Source organism: Hypanus sabinus, chromosome 6, assembly GCF_030144855.1.
Source record: "Hypanus sabinus isolate sHypSab1 chromosome 6, sHypSab1.hap1, whole genome shotgun sequence".
Taxonomy (NCBI): domain Eukaryota; kingdom Metazoa; phylum Chordata; class Chondrichthyes; order Myliobatiformes; family Dasyatidae; genus Hypanus; species Hypanus sabinus.
The window spans coordinates 44,886,300-44,903,205 of record NC_082711.1 but is presented as its reverse complement, the minus strand read 5'-3'; the positions used below and the strand labels follow the sequence as shown (position 1 = coordinate 44,903,205).

The 16,906-nt window shown below is 43.0% G+C and overlaps 1 protein-coding gene across 1 annotated transcript in view; it reads left to right on the top strand.

Moving 5' to 3' along the window:
• LOC132395140 (uncharacterized) overlaps window positions 1-16,906 on the top strand; it is a 102,431-nt gene that overhangs the window by 813 nt on the left and 84,712 nt on the right. The window lies entirely within an intron of this gene.

The window sequence follows — 16,906 nt, the reverse complement described above, 5'->3', positions numbered from 1 at the left end:
TCGCCACCCTTTCAGTAGTTTCCCATATCAGCCCTTCCTCAATCCTGCTGCACACATCGTCCCTTTGCTTCTCCGCCCGAAACTTTGACAGCGCTTCTCCCTATAGATGCTGCCTGGCCTGCTGTGTTCCACCAGCATTTTGTGTGTGTTCATATTTCGGCTATTGGGTCTTCTAGGAGTGTATTAGAAAGGCTTCTCCAGTACTTTTCAACAATCCATAACGTTCCGTATTTACGAGGACAGCTATTATTTGATCCTATGTCCGATTCTGCCACTGCAGGTTAGCCAGTTTGAATGAATACGCCACCCCGGTCTCGGACAATTTAGAAACGTTTGCACAGCTGAACATCCATTTTGTTCCAGCGCTATCCAGCACAATTTACGCACGCATCTCTAAACCAGGAAATTAAATCTGTTCTGGGCTCACCCCTTTTCTGTTGGCACCTAGTGACCTCCCCAGAATCACTATGCTGTTTGGCTCCCGCTAAGATGATCTCTCTTGTCTGTTCTAACCATGTCGGCCTGCCAAAGCTGCCCGTTGCATGTTGGTCAGCGTGGATCTGTTGGGCGAAAAAGCCTTCTTCCATGCTGCTTGACTCTTCATATCTCATCTATCAGACAAACCTGCACTCAATATTCTGTAACCCGTATTCTTTCATTTAGGATTCTTAGCAGGCAGTATTTATGGTTGTTTACACACTACAAAAGGAATTTATCTCAGAAGTCTGGTCTTTGATGATTCATGTGTCAGAAAATTACTGTCTTCAACTAGAGTTTAACAAAGACATACCCCGGTAGTCCATTTAATTACTTTACGTGATCACAGAGAGCTGTTCCTTACAAGGTCTATGCCTCTGCCTAAGCAAGCATAAGCATTTTATACATAAGAGGACGTACAATTTAGCAGTTTGCAGAGGTCACAAGTTTCCGTTCAGCGTTGCTCGTTATCAGCCCCACATAAACACCCTACAACCACAAAAGCAAACGCCTAATCATGAGGCCTTCCAGGCAAAAATCAAAGGTTCATCATTAATCACAAGATCTGTTGTTTGTTAGCACAGGTAAAACAGACCCACTCTACTTCTTATCACACTATCCCAATGATTCTGTTAACCCTTAGACCTCGGGCTTAATTTTCTTCCCCGGTCCTCTTCTTCGGGGTGGGGGGGGGGGGGTGTATTTGATCTTTGCCTGATCTTTGCCGACTGTATCGTCCATCCTATTGGGTCTGTTACGTACCCCGTAACTGGGTGTCAGACCAGCAGAGAAAGAAGAATCTGTTGGAGTCTGGTGGTATCAAATTAAAGGTGTTTATTAATATAAATAAGCAAAATCATATCAATAATGTAAATATACATATAAAACAAGTTAGCAGTAATAAACCTAAAAGTGTAGGAATAATAATAATCAATAATAAACAATCTCTATTGATGCCTGGTGTAAATAAATTGTCATAGAAAAGTATAAAGCTCAGTTAAGTTCATGAGTGCAGAGGTAGTTATGGTTGTTGTATTGTAATCGTTGGAGAGAGAGAGAGAGTGAGCGAGTGAGATGTAACAGCTACAGCAGCCCAAACCTTCCTTTGCTGTCTTAATCCGTCGTATCGGGTGGTCATTCAGTTATGACCTCTCCGTCCTTCTGCTAGACCGTTCTTCTGTGGTGGACTCATCACTCTGGCATGAGTGGACATGCACACAAGCCCCCACCGGCCCTGCTTTCACACCAGTAGCCTTAATGACCGACCTCCTGGTTCGGTCTTCGAAGCCCTCACCTTTCTTGTGGGTTCCAACACTCAATCAGTGTCCACTGGCGTGTCTGGTGGGTATCTCTCTAGATCTGTCTTTTATCCCTACTCACGGGGTCTCAGCTATCCATCAATCCTGGATGACTGTGTCTATCAAATCAGGCCACTCCTTCAGTCCACTGAGGAATGTTATTGAGCAAACTATTGTCCTTGCAGCGAAACAGTAAATAATTCATAAAAGAGTCACAATACAGTTAATCAGCAATTTTCCCCTCTCTCTTATCTGTCGCAGATGTTCTTGCCTGTTTTCCGTCTCTCATTCTCATGGTCAACATAACAACAGTAATAGTTCGTGGTTCTCGGGAGGGGGGTTGGGAATGGTTAACCCTTCATCCCATTGTCCAACAGGTCTGTTCTTCACTCATAACAGGTCCCAAAGGGGTTTCACATAGTAAAAGGAGCCGACCCTCTGAAGGACTCACTATTTTTCATTCTGAGTCCTGAAGACATAGGAGCAGAATTAGGCCATTCAGCCCATCGACTCTGCTCTGCCAATCCATCATGGCTGATCCTGAATCACACTCAATCTCATACACTCCATACACTTGCCTTCTCACCATGTCCTTTGTTGCCCTGACACATCACAAAATGATTAAATATATGCAAGGACTTGACCCCCACTGTAGTCTATGGCAGGGCATTCCTCAGATCTACTCTCTGGCAAAAAAAATCCTCTTTACCTCTATTCTAAAGGGTTGCCCACAATTTTGAGGCTGTGCCCTCTAGTTCAGGATGCCCCCACCATAGGAAACATCCTATATAGTCCTTTCAACATTTGGATCCTTATACATTTTTCTGAATTCCAGTGAGTACAGAGCCAAAGCTGCCAAATGCTCATCGTATGTTAATGCCTTCATTCCAGGAATCATCCTTGTGAACTTCCTCTGGACTCTGTCCAATGACAACACATCTTTTCTGACAATACTCCAAGTATGGCCTGACTAGTGTCTTAAAAAGGCTCAGCATTATCTCCTTGCTTTTATATTCTATTCCCCTTGAAATAAATGTTAACATTGCATTTGCGTCCTTTACCGCAGTCTGTAAATTAACATTCTGGGAGCCTTGCATGAGGATTCTTAAGTCCCTTTGCATCACGGATGTTTGAACCTTCTCCCATTTAGATAATACTCTGCACTATTGTTCCTTTTACCAAAATGCATTATCATACTTTTCCCAACACTATTCCATCTGCAATGTTTTTGCCTATTCTAATTTCTCCAAGTCCTGCTGCAGTGGCATTGCTTCCTCAGCACCACCTACACCTCCCTCTATCATTCACAAACTGTGCCAGAAAGGCATCGATTCCATTATCTAAATCATTGACAAGCAATGTAAAAAGCAGTGGTCTCAATACTGATCCCTGAGGAACACCACTAGTCACTGGTAGCCAACCATAAAGGGCCCCCTTTTATTCCCACTCACTGCCTCCTGCCTGTCAGCTATTCCTTATCCATGTCAGTATACAGTGGCATGCAAAAGTTTTGGCACCCCAGTCAAAATTTCTCTCACAGTGAATAGCTAAGCGAGTACAAGATCACCTGATTTCCAAAAGGCATAAAGTTAAAGATGACACATTTCTTTAATATTTTAAGTAAGATTACCTTTTTTTTTATTTCCATCTTTTACAGTTTCAAAATAACAAAGGTAAAGGGCCCAAAGCAAAAGATTGGGCACCCTCCATGGTCAGTACTTATTAACACCCCCTTTGGCAAGAATCACAACTTTAAGAGTCTTTCAGTTCTTGTTTGGGGGATTTTTGCCCATTCTTCCTTGCAAAAGGCTTCTAGTTCTGTGAGATTCTTTGGCTGTCTTGCAGACACTGGTCTTTTGAGGTCTATCCACAGATTTTCAATGATGTTTAGGTCGGGGGATTAGGAAGGTCATGGCAAAACCTTCAGCTTGTGCCTCTTGAGGTAGTCCTCAAGGTTAGGATTGTGAGGTGTGTTTAGGATCATTATCCTGTTGTAGAAGTCATCCTCTTTTCATCTACAGCTTTTTTACAGATGGTGTGATGCTTGCTTCCAGAATTTGCAGGTATTTAATTGAATTCAATCTTCCCTCCACCAGTGAAATGTTCTCTGTGCCATTGGCTGCAACACAAGCCCAAAGAATTATCAATCCATCCCCGTGCTTAACAGTTGGAGAGGTGTTTATTTCATGAAATTCTGCACTCTCTTTTCTCCAAACATACTTTTGCTCATTGTGGCCATAAAATTCTATTTTGACTTTGTCAGTCCATAGGACTTGTTTCCAAAATGCATCAGACTTGTTTAAATGTTCCTTTGCAAACTTATGATGCTGAATTTTGTGGTGAGGATGTAGGAATGATGACTCTTCCATGAAGGTCATATTTGTGCAAGTGTTGCTGCACAGTAGAACAGTGCATCACCACTCCCGAGTCTGCTAAATCTTCCTGAAGATCTTTTGCAGTCAATGGGGGGGGGGGGGGGGCGGGTGTGTTGATTTGCCTTTCTAGCAATCCTACGAGCAGTTCTCTCGGAAACTTGCCTTGGTCTTCCAGACCTCAACTTGACCTCCACCACTCCTGTTAACTACAATTTCTTAATTACATTATGAACTGAGGAAACGACTATTTAAAAATGCTTTGCTATGTTCATGTAGCTTTCTGCTTTGTGGGCACCATTTATTTTAATTTTCAGAGTGCTAGGCTGCTGCTTAGAAGAGCCCATGGCTGCTGATTGTTGGGACAAGGTTTGAGGAGTTAGGGTATTTATAAAGCTTTAAAATTTGCATCACCTGGCCTTTCCTTTCTTTTCTAATATTTTTATTAGTTTCTACATAGAGTACAGAGTACAGGAAAGTGTATATAAGTCAAAAAGGATTTTTTAACTACTAATTACATTAAACCTGTTCATAATAACAATCTCATTGCCACGTATTCATGTAAGTAAATCAAAAGTTATATTGAAATATACTAATTTATTACAAAAAAATAATCTAACCCCTACCAAGACTGAAGTTGTTTATGAAGGAGAAAAGGTAAAATACCTTCTCATGTAATAAGAATTAATAATAGCCAACATTTGAGTTTAAACAATGAATTGAAGGTTTTGAAAATAATTCAGAAAACGTCCCCTCAATGTTTGGAAGTCTTGCCAAGATTCAGAAATTGAACAACAAATCTCTAAATCTAAATGTGACATAACGTTGCATGACCATTGAGCATGAGTAGCAGGAAAAGCATCCTTCCATTTAAATAAAAGCGCCCTCCTAGCTATAAGAGAGCTAAAGGCCAAAATATGTAAATCAGATGCCTTCAGCTTAATATCTTGTCCAGCAACAATACTGAATAGGGCCGTCAAAAGGTTAGGCTTAAAATTGACTTTAAAAAGTAAGGAAAAAGCTTGAAAAACTTACTTCCAATATTTTTCAAGATTCAGACAAGTCCAAAACATATGAATTAATGAAGCTTCTCCATTACTACATCTGTCACAGTAGGGAGATATATCCGAATAAAAATGAGATACTTATCCTTGGTCATATGAGCTCTATGTAACACCTTAAATTGTATGAGGGACTGCCAAGCGCATAGTGATGAAGTATTAACCAATTTAATAACTTCATTCCAAGCTTCCTCAGATATTGATGTCTGTAATTCTTGTTCCCAGAGATTCTTGTTTAAAGGAACATTTCTCATCTCCAGTAAAATAACATAAATATTAGATATAGAACCATTATGAAAAGCTGTCTAGTAAGTTCTTAACTGAGCTTATAGGAAATATGCATAATTGAGATCTTAAAGTCTCAGATTTGTAAATATCTAAAAAAAGTGAGTTTTGGTTAAGCTATATTTAGCTGAAAATTGCTCAAATGAAAAAAAAATTCCTCCAACAAAGATTCCAAAAACATTTAATGCCAGCCTGTCCCATTCGTTAAAAAATAAATCAGTCATGGAGGTTTTAAAAAAATTAGAATAAATGGGACTTGAAAGGGAAAATCTCAATAAACCAAAGTGTTTTCTAAATTGTATCCAGATCCTCAGAGTATGTTTAACTATTAAATTATCTGTTAGTTTACTTACAGATAAAGGAGGTGAGGATCCAAGAAGAGAAATAATAGAAAATTTATTGATGGAATTAGCTTCTAAAGAGCTATATAACTCTACAGAGAAACCATTTTATATATGCATACAGTTAATAATCTGAGACCCCTACATTCTCCCCCCACTGAATCAAGTCATGCCCTCATGACGTTCAGTTAATCCGCCAGCTCCTCCTGCAGAACACACAGCCCAATCCAAGTGAAGAAAGCAGTGGCATAACTCCCCAAAACAGTAGATATCACACCCTGTTCCCCAGGTGCCACATAGGCCAACCTATCTGGGGGTTGCCTACTTCTCTGAGACCTGCGCACTCCCTCTTCTGCTTCCTGCACCTCGGACAATACAGGAGACTCATGGGAAATAAGAGGTGAACCCTCCCGTGAGCAGTCGCCCAAACCTCTCTGCACCTCAGAACCCTCCATCTCTTGCTTGGGTCCCACATCCTCCTCCCCAATGCCCTGGGGTAACCCCAACTGCCCACCACTAGCCCTCCTTACCCCATCTAACCCAGAGGGAGAAGGGCCAGGAGCCACCTCCTCCGCCGTAACGGGGGCGTCAGCGAAAGGCAGCATGTACCAATCGTACGAGTCATCTTCCTCCAAGTCAGTATTCCTCACAGGGGTCTCCCAGTGTGGGCTCTTCATCCACCCTGCATGGACGCAGAGCCCTGGTAGTAGGTGCAGCCGGTATCTCAGGCTCCCGCTCTACCTGTGTATCTCACCCCGGGGGCAACAGGTGATTCTGATGGAGAATCTTGACAGGCCCCCTCCAATCCTCGGGCCTCACCAGGAAACTGGTAGATTTGTCATCTGACTCTCTACTACATAGGGCATGTCTGCCCAGTGTTCCGCCAGTCTGTGCTTCCCAGGTCGTCCCAAATTCCTTATAAGGACTTGATCTCCCGGCAGGAGTTGGGAGAACTTCACCTTCTGGTCATACCTCTTATTTCCCCGATTCTGCTTGGTGGCCACCTCCCTAGCCAGCTCATAAGCTCTTTGTAGTTCTTCCTTCATATCAGACATATACTTCAAGTAGGGCTTCAGCGATATTTCACCCACATTTGTCCCAAAACAGAGTTCAATGGGCAAACTTGCCTCACACCCAAACATCAAATAATAGGGCAAGTATCCAGTAGACTCATTTCGGGTACAGTTGTAATAGTGAACCAGATGCCCAATATGTTTACTCCAACAGCTCTTTTCGCTAATCTCTAGAGTTCCAAGCATGTCTAGCAGCATCCAATTGAACCTCTCCAGCTGGGCATCGCCCAGCGGATGATAGGGCGTAGTCCTCAATTTCTCAATTCCCAACATACCCAGTAGCTCATAGATGAGTTTACTCTCAAAGTCTCATCCTTAGTCACTATGTATCCACCAGGGAAAACCATAATGCACAAAATACTTCTCCCATAGCACTTTCACCACCGTAGTCACCCTTTTATCCTTGGGAGGAAATGCTTGAGCATTCCTGGTGCAGTGGTCTGTGATAAATAAGACATTTGCCATATTGCTTGCATTGGGTTCTATTGCCAAGAAATCCATACACACCAGGTCCAAAGGCCCCTCACTTTGCAAGTGTGACAACAGAGCAGCTTGCACAGGCAGTGTCTTACGGCGTATGCAGCGAATGCACGACTTGCAATACTCTTCCACCTCTGCCTTCATTCTGGGCCAGTAAAACCTGCCTTTGAGCAATCCATAGGTCTTCTCCACCCCCAAATGTCCAGAATCATCGTGCAGGGACTCCAACATAGTCTTCCGATACTTCTCAGGCAGTACCAGCTGCCAACACCGTGGTCGGTCCAGGGCGACGTCAGCCGATATAAGACTTGTTTCTTCAATTTCAACTGAGGCTATTCCCTCAATAACGGAGGCACTGAAGCATGTTTTGTTCCTCTCTGACCATGCCACATCCCCCTTCTCCACCATGCTCCAAACAGTGCCAATGCCTGGGTCATCTCGCTGAGCAGCTGCCACTTCCCCCGGACTTAGATCCGGCAACTGTTTATTCTTCAGCGCAGTCAGGTCACAGTAAACTGGTGGGGTAGGACATCATCAGAAGCCCCCAATGGGTCCCCTGCTCGCTCTGGCCTCCTCTTTTCTTAACCTTCATGGTGTTAGCAAACTGACACATGGCTTTCACCCCAGGGGCAGGAATCCTCTCCCACTCCTCGTCCTTCTCCTGTTCCCCATGCTCCCGACGTGACAAAGCATCCGCATCGACATTCTTACTTCCCGGCCGATACTTCAGGCTGAAATCATATACCGACAAAGCTGCCGACCACCGATGCCCTCTCCTGGCAGGCCCCCATGAGCCTCTGCACCACAAGGGTGTTGGTCCCAACCAGGACTAAAGCACCCCCTCCCCCCCCGGACTCAACTGGGTCCGGACAAACCAGCAGTAACGTCTCCAAAACTTCAGACACACCCACATCGGTTTCTGAAGATTCCAGTTTCACAGACAAATACCCGTCATATGGATAATCCCTAGCACTGAAGCCCCAAATCTCCAGTGCACAGAATGGGGTCAATGGCAAATGCTTAAGTACTGATTGTAAAACAAATGGTATAGTAGCGTGACCTGCGACCCGGTGTCAAGTATGGCTTTAGCAGAGATTCCCTCTATCCGTAGCGACACGCTACAACAGAGTCCCACTGATCCTTCCGGAATAGGGTCTTTTGTTTTTGGGGTTTCCTTGGTACATTGCTGGGAACTCGTTCCCTTAGAGACACCAGGCCATTCCCTCATTGGGTCTCCTCTATGTTTCCCGACACCTCTCCCTTCTTGGATACCCAGGCACTCACCCTCTTAGGAGCTTCCGGCCGCTCACATGACCGCTGAAAGTGGCTCTCCTCCCTGCAGTTATAATACACGCCCTGCCTCTCACAGTCTCTCCGGAAGTGTCCCTCTTTCCCACAGTTATAGCACACGCTACCAGCTGCCCTGCTTCTCGCAGACCTCCTGCCACTTGCAGCATCCTACGCTGTCTGTCCTCTGAGGGATGAAGCCCTCCCTACCAACCCCTCAGCCTTCAGCTCAGCCACCACCTCCTTTATCAGTTGCTGGGTGGAGCCAGCTCCTCTCCTGTCCCCACTGGGGGCTACAACTGAGGATCTCACCCTGCTGACAGAGTCCTCCCACAGTCTCAACGCGTGCTCATCCCCCCCCCCCACATCTCTGATCAGTTGAACGAACGCCAGAGGGGGGTGTGTTTTATAAGCGAACCTAACATAAGATATTGTATATTAAATGCCCAGTAATAAAACCTAAATTTAGGTAAGGCTAAACCTCTAGACTTTTTAGATTTTTGAATATGAACTGTCAGCCAAGGCCTTCTCATGGCTCCTTCTGGCTCTCCTAATTTCTTTCTTAAGCTCCTTCCTGCTAGCCTTATAATCTTCTAGGTCGCTATCATTACCTAGTTTTTTGAACAGTTCACAAGCTCTTCATTTTCTTCTTGACTAGATTTATAACAGCCTTTGTACACCATGGTTCCTGTACTCTCCCCAATAGCCTTAGCAAACTTCCCCACCAGGATATTGGTCCCTTTAGGATTCAAGTGCAACCCGTCCTTTTTGTACAGGTCACTCCTGCTCCAAAAGAGGTCCCAATGATCCAGAAATCTGAATCCCTGACCCCTGCTCCAATCCCTCAGCCATGCATTTACCTCCACCTCACTTTATCCTTACACTCACTGTCACCTGGCACAGGCAGCAATCCCAAGATGACTACCTTAGTGGTCCTGCTTCTCAACTTCCTTCCTGACTCCATGTAATCTGCTTTCAGGACTTCCTCCCTTTTCCTGCCTATGTCATTGGTACCAATAAGTACCACAACCTCTAGCTGTTCTCCTTCGCACTTCAGGATATCATGGACGCGATCAGAGACATCCTGGACCTGGCACCTTATTATCTAGAATTCCTCATTGGTTTGCCAACCAAATACCAAATACCGTGTTCACTATTTCATTCTCTATCGAGTCTTGTCCCCTCTTCCTAATACCTTCTTGTTCCTTACCCAAACTCAGGGACTGGTCACCGGACAGTCTGTGACGACTCCCTTTCTCTGATCCCTTTCTCTTGACTCCTTTCTTTAAAAGCAGCCTCACGGGTCAGCACCCTGGTCCCATCTTGACTTCTATCTTACGAACAAGTCTCAGGGATGGGTTTGCTGGAATCTCATAACATAGGAATCCAATACTCATCACCTAATTTGTCAGAGAAAACTACTGTTGCCAATTAAATGCAAACAAAGATTTAGACCCCGTTACTCAGTTTAATTATTTTATTATATGATCATGTAGAGACATTCCTTACAATGTTTTTTATACATCAGAGTACATTCAGTTTAGCAGTTTCCATTCAGCCCTGTTAGATGTCTGCAAATTTCCTGATGCAACCAAATTTTACACAGAATTAGACTTAAGGTCCTCACATACACACCCAGTTCCCCAGTTAACCACGGAAACAAGTCATTAATCATGTCTTCCAGGCAGAAGGTCAACAGTTCCTCATTAACCACAAGTTCCGTTGTTAATGTAACACCCTGGCTCAGATTTTTATTGCTATGCTGTAGGTATTTCATTTTAGCAGTTCTGTAAGAGCCAATCACAATGGTAGAATTGGGAGAAGATGCTAGAGAACGCTAGGCAGAGAGGTTTTGGTGACAACACTGTTGGGGATCAAGTTCTTTATGGCGAGAGCTGGGAGAAGTCAAGAGGGAAGATGGCTGAGGATGCCATCCCTGTTGCACAAGGTGCTTTGTGCAGATGAATAGCTACAAGGAGGAAGGACCAGTACTCCCATGGGGGAGCCTGTTTGTTCAAGATGAATTTTGAGTGACATTTGGAAGGTGGTGTGTGCTTTCATACAGTCTTTGGGTCCAGCGTATGAGTTAAAGACTACTTCAAGATGGGCACCAACTTATGTGCACCTTTGGACTGGCTTAACTGTAATGGGCCCCTTTTATTTTTTTTTCTTTACTTTTTCCTACTAACTGTTTGATAAAGCTGAAATTTGTAAATATATTTTCTTTATAATTGTATGCAGCGTACATTGGTATTTCTTGCTGATGTGTAATTGCAAGTGGGCAGCATTTATATTGGTGAGACCCGACGTAGATTGGGTAACAGCTTTACTGAGCACCTATTCTCCATCCACCAGGACAAACAGGATTTCCCAGTGGCCACCCATTTTAATTCCAATTCCCATTCCCAGTCCAATATGTCAATCCATGGCCTCCTCTATTGATGCAATGAGGCCACACTCAGGTTGGAGGAAAAACACCTTATATTCAGTCAGGGTAACCTCCAACCTGACATGAACATCTCTTTCTGGAACTTCTGGTAATGCCGTCCCCCCTTCACCATTCTCTCACCATATCTCCTTGCCTGCCCATCACTTCCCTCTGGTACTCCTCCCCCTTTTTCTTTCTTTCCATGGCCTTTTGTCCTCTCCTATCAGATTCATCAGATTTCCCCCTTCTCCAGCCCTGTATCTTTCACAAATTAACTTCCCAGCTCTTTACTTCATCCCTCCCCCTCCCAGTTTCACCTATCATTTAGGTTTCTATCTGCTCCCCCCCCCCCTTGAAATCTACTCCTCATTTTTTTTCTCCAGTCCTGCTGAAGGGTCTCGGCCTGAAACATCAACTATACTTCTTTTCATAGATGCTGCCTCAACCTGCTGAGTTCCTCCAGCATTTGGTGTGTATTGCTAGCATTTACACATATTTGTTCAGATTGGGATGGGAGTGGTCGAAACATCTGATCTCTCCCATTCTGTTGGGACCCAAGTCATATCAACCCTAGATGTACAGAGTTCGACAAACGTGATTTACCCACTGCTGAGTCCATTGGCTTATTAGTGAGGGGCTAACCAGCTTGGTTTCTGGAGTTGCCCAGCAAAAAGGGATTTCATTAGTGAATGTATGTAGGCATGTGTTAGTCTTTATAGACCATGGATTTGTGCCTTGGAAAGTTTCCAAGGCGTAAGCCTGGGCAAGGTTTTTTTTAATGGAAGACCGGCAGTTGCTCAAGCTGCAAATCTCCCCTCTTCATGCCACCAATGTTGTCCAAGGGAAGGGCATTAGGCTGATACAGCTTGGCATTGGTGTCAGCACAGAACAATGTGTGGTTAAGTGCCTTGCCACACATGCAGCCTCAGCCAAGCCTCGAACTAGCGACCTTCAGATCACTAAACGAACACCTTAACCACTTGGCCACACGCCATCATTAGTAAATACAAGTAAGACTACCCCACTTCACTGCTTATCCCACTGTCCCCATGATTGTGTTAACACTTAGACCTCAGGCTTAATTTTCTTTGAAAATATGTGATTAAATTCTATGATGCTGAAAGAGATTGTTGTTCAAAGTATAGACAAGGAAACATGATGATTATCACTGAATCTGTCTATTATTAAACTTCTACCAATCAGGATGAAAAAGAAACTTGCATGGATAGATCAGAAAACTCATACATAGACTGTGAGTTGTCAGAATTCTGGCTTTGAACACAGAAAAAGCTATAACATATAAAAGAGAAAAGCACATTAATGGAAATTTAACTAAATTATTTAAGTCTGTTCCTACTTTTCAACAGGACATTGAGTTCTAACAAGATAAAATGAACATTAGAGCATCAATGGTTTTCATTCAAATTGTGATTGCCAGTGATTCATTAGATTAAAAAAAATCATGTTGTTTGAATTCAGAAACATCCCTTCAGTGTGATATATCCAGTTAGAGGTGTAGTGGGCATTTTCAGCAATATTGGGTGTGCAGTAAGTTACATATTCAGAACACTGTTTTAAGGTCATGTTTCTTATCATATTTTTGGTGCTGTTCATGACATCACATTTATGCAGATATTTATGATTTTTTATCACATTTGTGGCATTCAAAATATTGATACTTGAAGTGAAGTTAAATAGGTTTTTCTGATCAGTCCATACCACAAATGGTTATTTTGCCCCCTCCAGCCAGTGCCTCCATTCTTTCAATGCTAGTTTGAACGCCAGGAGTTCCCAATTTCCCATGTCGTAATTCCACTCGGCGGGGGACAGTCAGTGATAATAGAAGGCGCAGGGGCGAAGCTTTTCATCTGAACTTGATCGTTAGGACAGGACTGCTCCTATCCTGGAGTCAGAGGTGTCCACCTCGACGATGAATTGACGGGCTGGGTTTGGATGGACCAGGATGGGAGGGGTGGTGAAATGCCTCTTCAGGTCGGTGAACGCCGAGTCAGCTTCGGAGTCCCAACAGAAGGGGGAAGTAAACGAGGTAAGCTGGGTGAGGGGGGGCTGCCACTCGACTGTGGTCTCTGATAAATCAGTGGTAGAAGGTTGCAAACCCCAGGAATCGTTGAAGTTGTTTGCAGGTCATGGGCCTAAGCTATTCTTCCACAGTCTGGATCTTCTCGGGGTCTGCTCTCACCTGCCCGCTCTCAATGATATAACCCAGGAAGCTGACCGAAGGCGCGTGGAACTCACATTTCTCTGCCACAAATAATTGGTTTTCTCACAGTCTCTGGAGGACTTGATGGACATGGTGAATGTGTTCTTGGGGGATGCTATAAAATATCAGGATATCATCAAGGTAAACGAATATGAACCAATTAATAAAGTCCCTCAGTACAGCATTAATGAGGGCTTGAAAAACGACAGGAACATTGGTGAGGCCAAACGGCATGATCAAATATTCAAACTGGCCCAGAGGTGTATTAAAGGCTGTCTTCCACTCGTCTAAAACTGCCAAGATCTATGCACATCCACCCAACTTTTCACGTTTCCCAGTTAAAGCCAGTTTCCGTCAGCCTCTGGTGTCCCCTGGCTGAAACTCCCCCACCTACCCGTATCATCGACGACCATCCGAAGACTACTGGATGTCCACTGTAGGGGCAGGGGTTTCCAATACCTGGTAGATTGGGAAGGGTACGGTCCGGAAGAGCATTCCTGGGTCCCACGCTCCTTCATCCTAGACCCCTCCCTCATCCAGGACTTTCATCGGGACCATCCAGACAGGCCTGGAGGATCACCTGGAGACTCCCGTTAAAGGACAGGTACTGTCATGATCCCTTCTGGCAATCCACCACCTTGCTATTTACCTCAGGAATTGGGCCTCAATCCCCTCTGTTTAGTTTCCAATCATTCCCAGGTTCCACTAACTACACACACCTGCTTTCCATCAGAAAATGCAGGATAAAGACCCTGTGATCACAACAAAGAGCTGCCAGTTTGTTGGTCGACCCCGGTGTGACTAACCTCATTTCATGGTTCTTAGGACTGCCAGTTCTAAGTCTAGCATCGCTCCTGGATACTGACTCCACACTCGCTACATCAGGAACGCCTCCCGACTCTACCTACACGCCCATGTTCTGCACTTGGGTTTGTCCGCTGCCTCGCTCATATAACACACTCAGTGAAAAATCAGTGATCTTTGTTGGACAACTAAGGAGCAAATACCAACCTGGTGAAGCTGATAAGTGACAAAAGGTACATGTGACAGATGAAGCTAATGTGTCTCATTACCAATGGATGTGATGAAATCTCTGTGGTCTGTCCACCTTAGTCATGAATGTTAGTGGAAGTTCAACAACTGATGGGATCAGGGTCCAAGAACATCCAGACCTTCATCAATGTTGAGTATGCGTATGTTAGTGAGAAGACAGAATTATTTACATTCATGTTTGGCCAGAAGTAGCAAGTGCATGGTTAATTTCATTTCTCCTAAGATTTCTATATGTGTACCCACACTTACGGTCTATCTTTCACATGGAGCCCAGTCATCCTCTTCAATCCAGCTTAGACTGCGATGTCACTCTCGGGAAAACTCACACAGCTGTAAGTTACAGTGTACACTGGGAAGCAGTTTTAGTAAAAAAAGCTTCAGTGACTCAAAATATTTCCAGTACTTTATAGTTTTTACTTTACTTTAGTTATTGATGGATTTTGAAGTCATCAGAGGGCTGTTTTCTCTGTGGTGTGCAATCATTAATGGTTGATTTTATACTTGAAGATAACAACTCTTCTCTGGCCTTCTAGATGTACACAATTTTACTTGGATCCGTACAATTTCACTTGATTTTCTGTTCATAATCATATATTCTAAATCCCCCTCAATGGCTATCTTAATACTGCCTTGTAGCCTGAGCACTTTGTGTATGTTTCGTACCTCCGAAACATAAAAACTAATTGAATGGAAAACAAGAGAGCTGGGAAGGTGAGTCTACCTTCATTTTATAAGTGAGGCATGCACATATCACATGGTAGAGCGATGATGTATGCTATTTGCATGCTTTTGCAGATAACCTGCAATTGATTATGTAAACAACAAAGAAAGCTTAATCAAACAACATATTGGTGTAACCCCCTGGTCACCTCAGTCTCGCTCAGCTTGTTCTCATCTAGGGGGAGCAGCCTTTGGCCCCGCCAAACTGGATAATCGGCTTGTGTGAATGCTGTGTGATGTTCCAAACTTGCCAAACATCAGACAGGACACCATATGCAATTAAATGATCACAATTTATAAAGATTACTATAACTAAGTAAATAACGTTACAGTATATATGAAGGAAAAGAAATTAAAGAAAAGGCGCCAAACTTATTAAAGTCCAAACCACTTCATGCACAGCCGTTGGAGCTCAATTACCAAAGTCTTCTGGCCACCAGATATCCCGATCTCCTCTGAACTCCTCGACCCGCAGCTCAGGACCACCCGAAGTGGTCAACCAAGCACATCTATCCTCATCTCCTCTCCTCGGGGTACCTCCTGGCCTCAAAACCCCGCTTGGGGTCTGTTCCTCGCCAGTTTACAGCATCGAGTCCTGTCTCTCTCCCCCCTTGCACCGATCTCCCCAAAAGCCTGCCAACAATAGCTTACAGACTCAGAAGCAAGAACAACATTAATCCCAACTGGTTAACAAAGGAATACAATCCTCGTTATCAGTAAATTTTAACCCAAACAAGCTTCCAGCACTCTCTCACAACAAAGAAGCATTCCTACTTTTAACAAAACAAAGAAGCCATTTTGATTAACATACGCAGTAACAAAGAAATAGAAGAAACCCCCTTTACCTTAGCAATATTATTCAAATATCACTTAAATATAAAATGCACGACATCTTTTTAAAAATTTTTTATTGAATTTTCAAATAAGTTACAGAAAGAAAAAAAAATGTCAACCCTTCCCCCCTCCCCTTAACCCCTCCCTCCAAACATATCCCTATAGGAAAAAAAGGAAAGAAAGAAAGAAAGAAAGAAAGAAAGAAAGAAAGAAAGAAAGAAAGAAAGAAAGAAAGAAAGAAAGAAAGAAAGAAAGAAAGAAAGAAAGAAAGAAAGAAAGAAAGAAAGAAAGAAAGAAAGAAAGAAAGAAAGAAAGAAAGAAAGAAAGAAAGAAAGAAAGAAAGAAAGAAAGAAAGAAAGAAAGAAAGAAAGAAAGAAAGAATGATTGAATGAATGAATGCCTGGATATTGGAAGATCCCCCACATGCTCCATAGAGTTCATAATAGCTTTAATATGTATATTTAATTATTTCCCCAGGTAACCAGTAATTTTATCTTCAGAGCACCTATATATTTAATCCTATCTTTTGTAAATAACGGTGCCAAATTTTCAGAAATATTTCATATCTATTTCTTAAATTATAAGTATTTTTTTAAGTGGAATGCAGCTATAAATTTCATTCTTCCAACGATCTATACTTAAATATGAATCCAATTTCCAAGTAACTGCAGTAGACTTTTTGGCTACTGCCAAAGCAATTTTTATGAATTCTTTCTGAAATTTATTCAATTTGGATTTCGATTTTATCCCTTCACTATCGCCTAGTAAAAATAATGTTGGATTATGTGGAAGTTGTCTTCCAATAATTTGTTCCAGTAAAACTCTCAAATTTGTCCAAAAAGGTTGAATTTTAAAACAAGACCAAGTAGAGTGTAAAAAAGTACCAACTTTTTGATTACATCGAAAACATTGATCAGATAAATTTGAGTTTAATCTATTTATTTTTTGTGGTGTAATATATATTTGATGTAAAAAG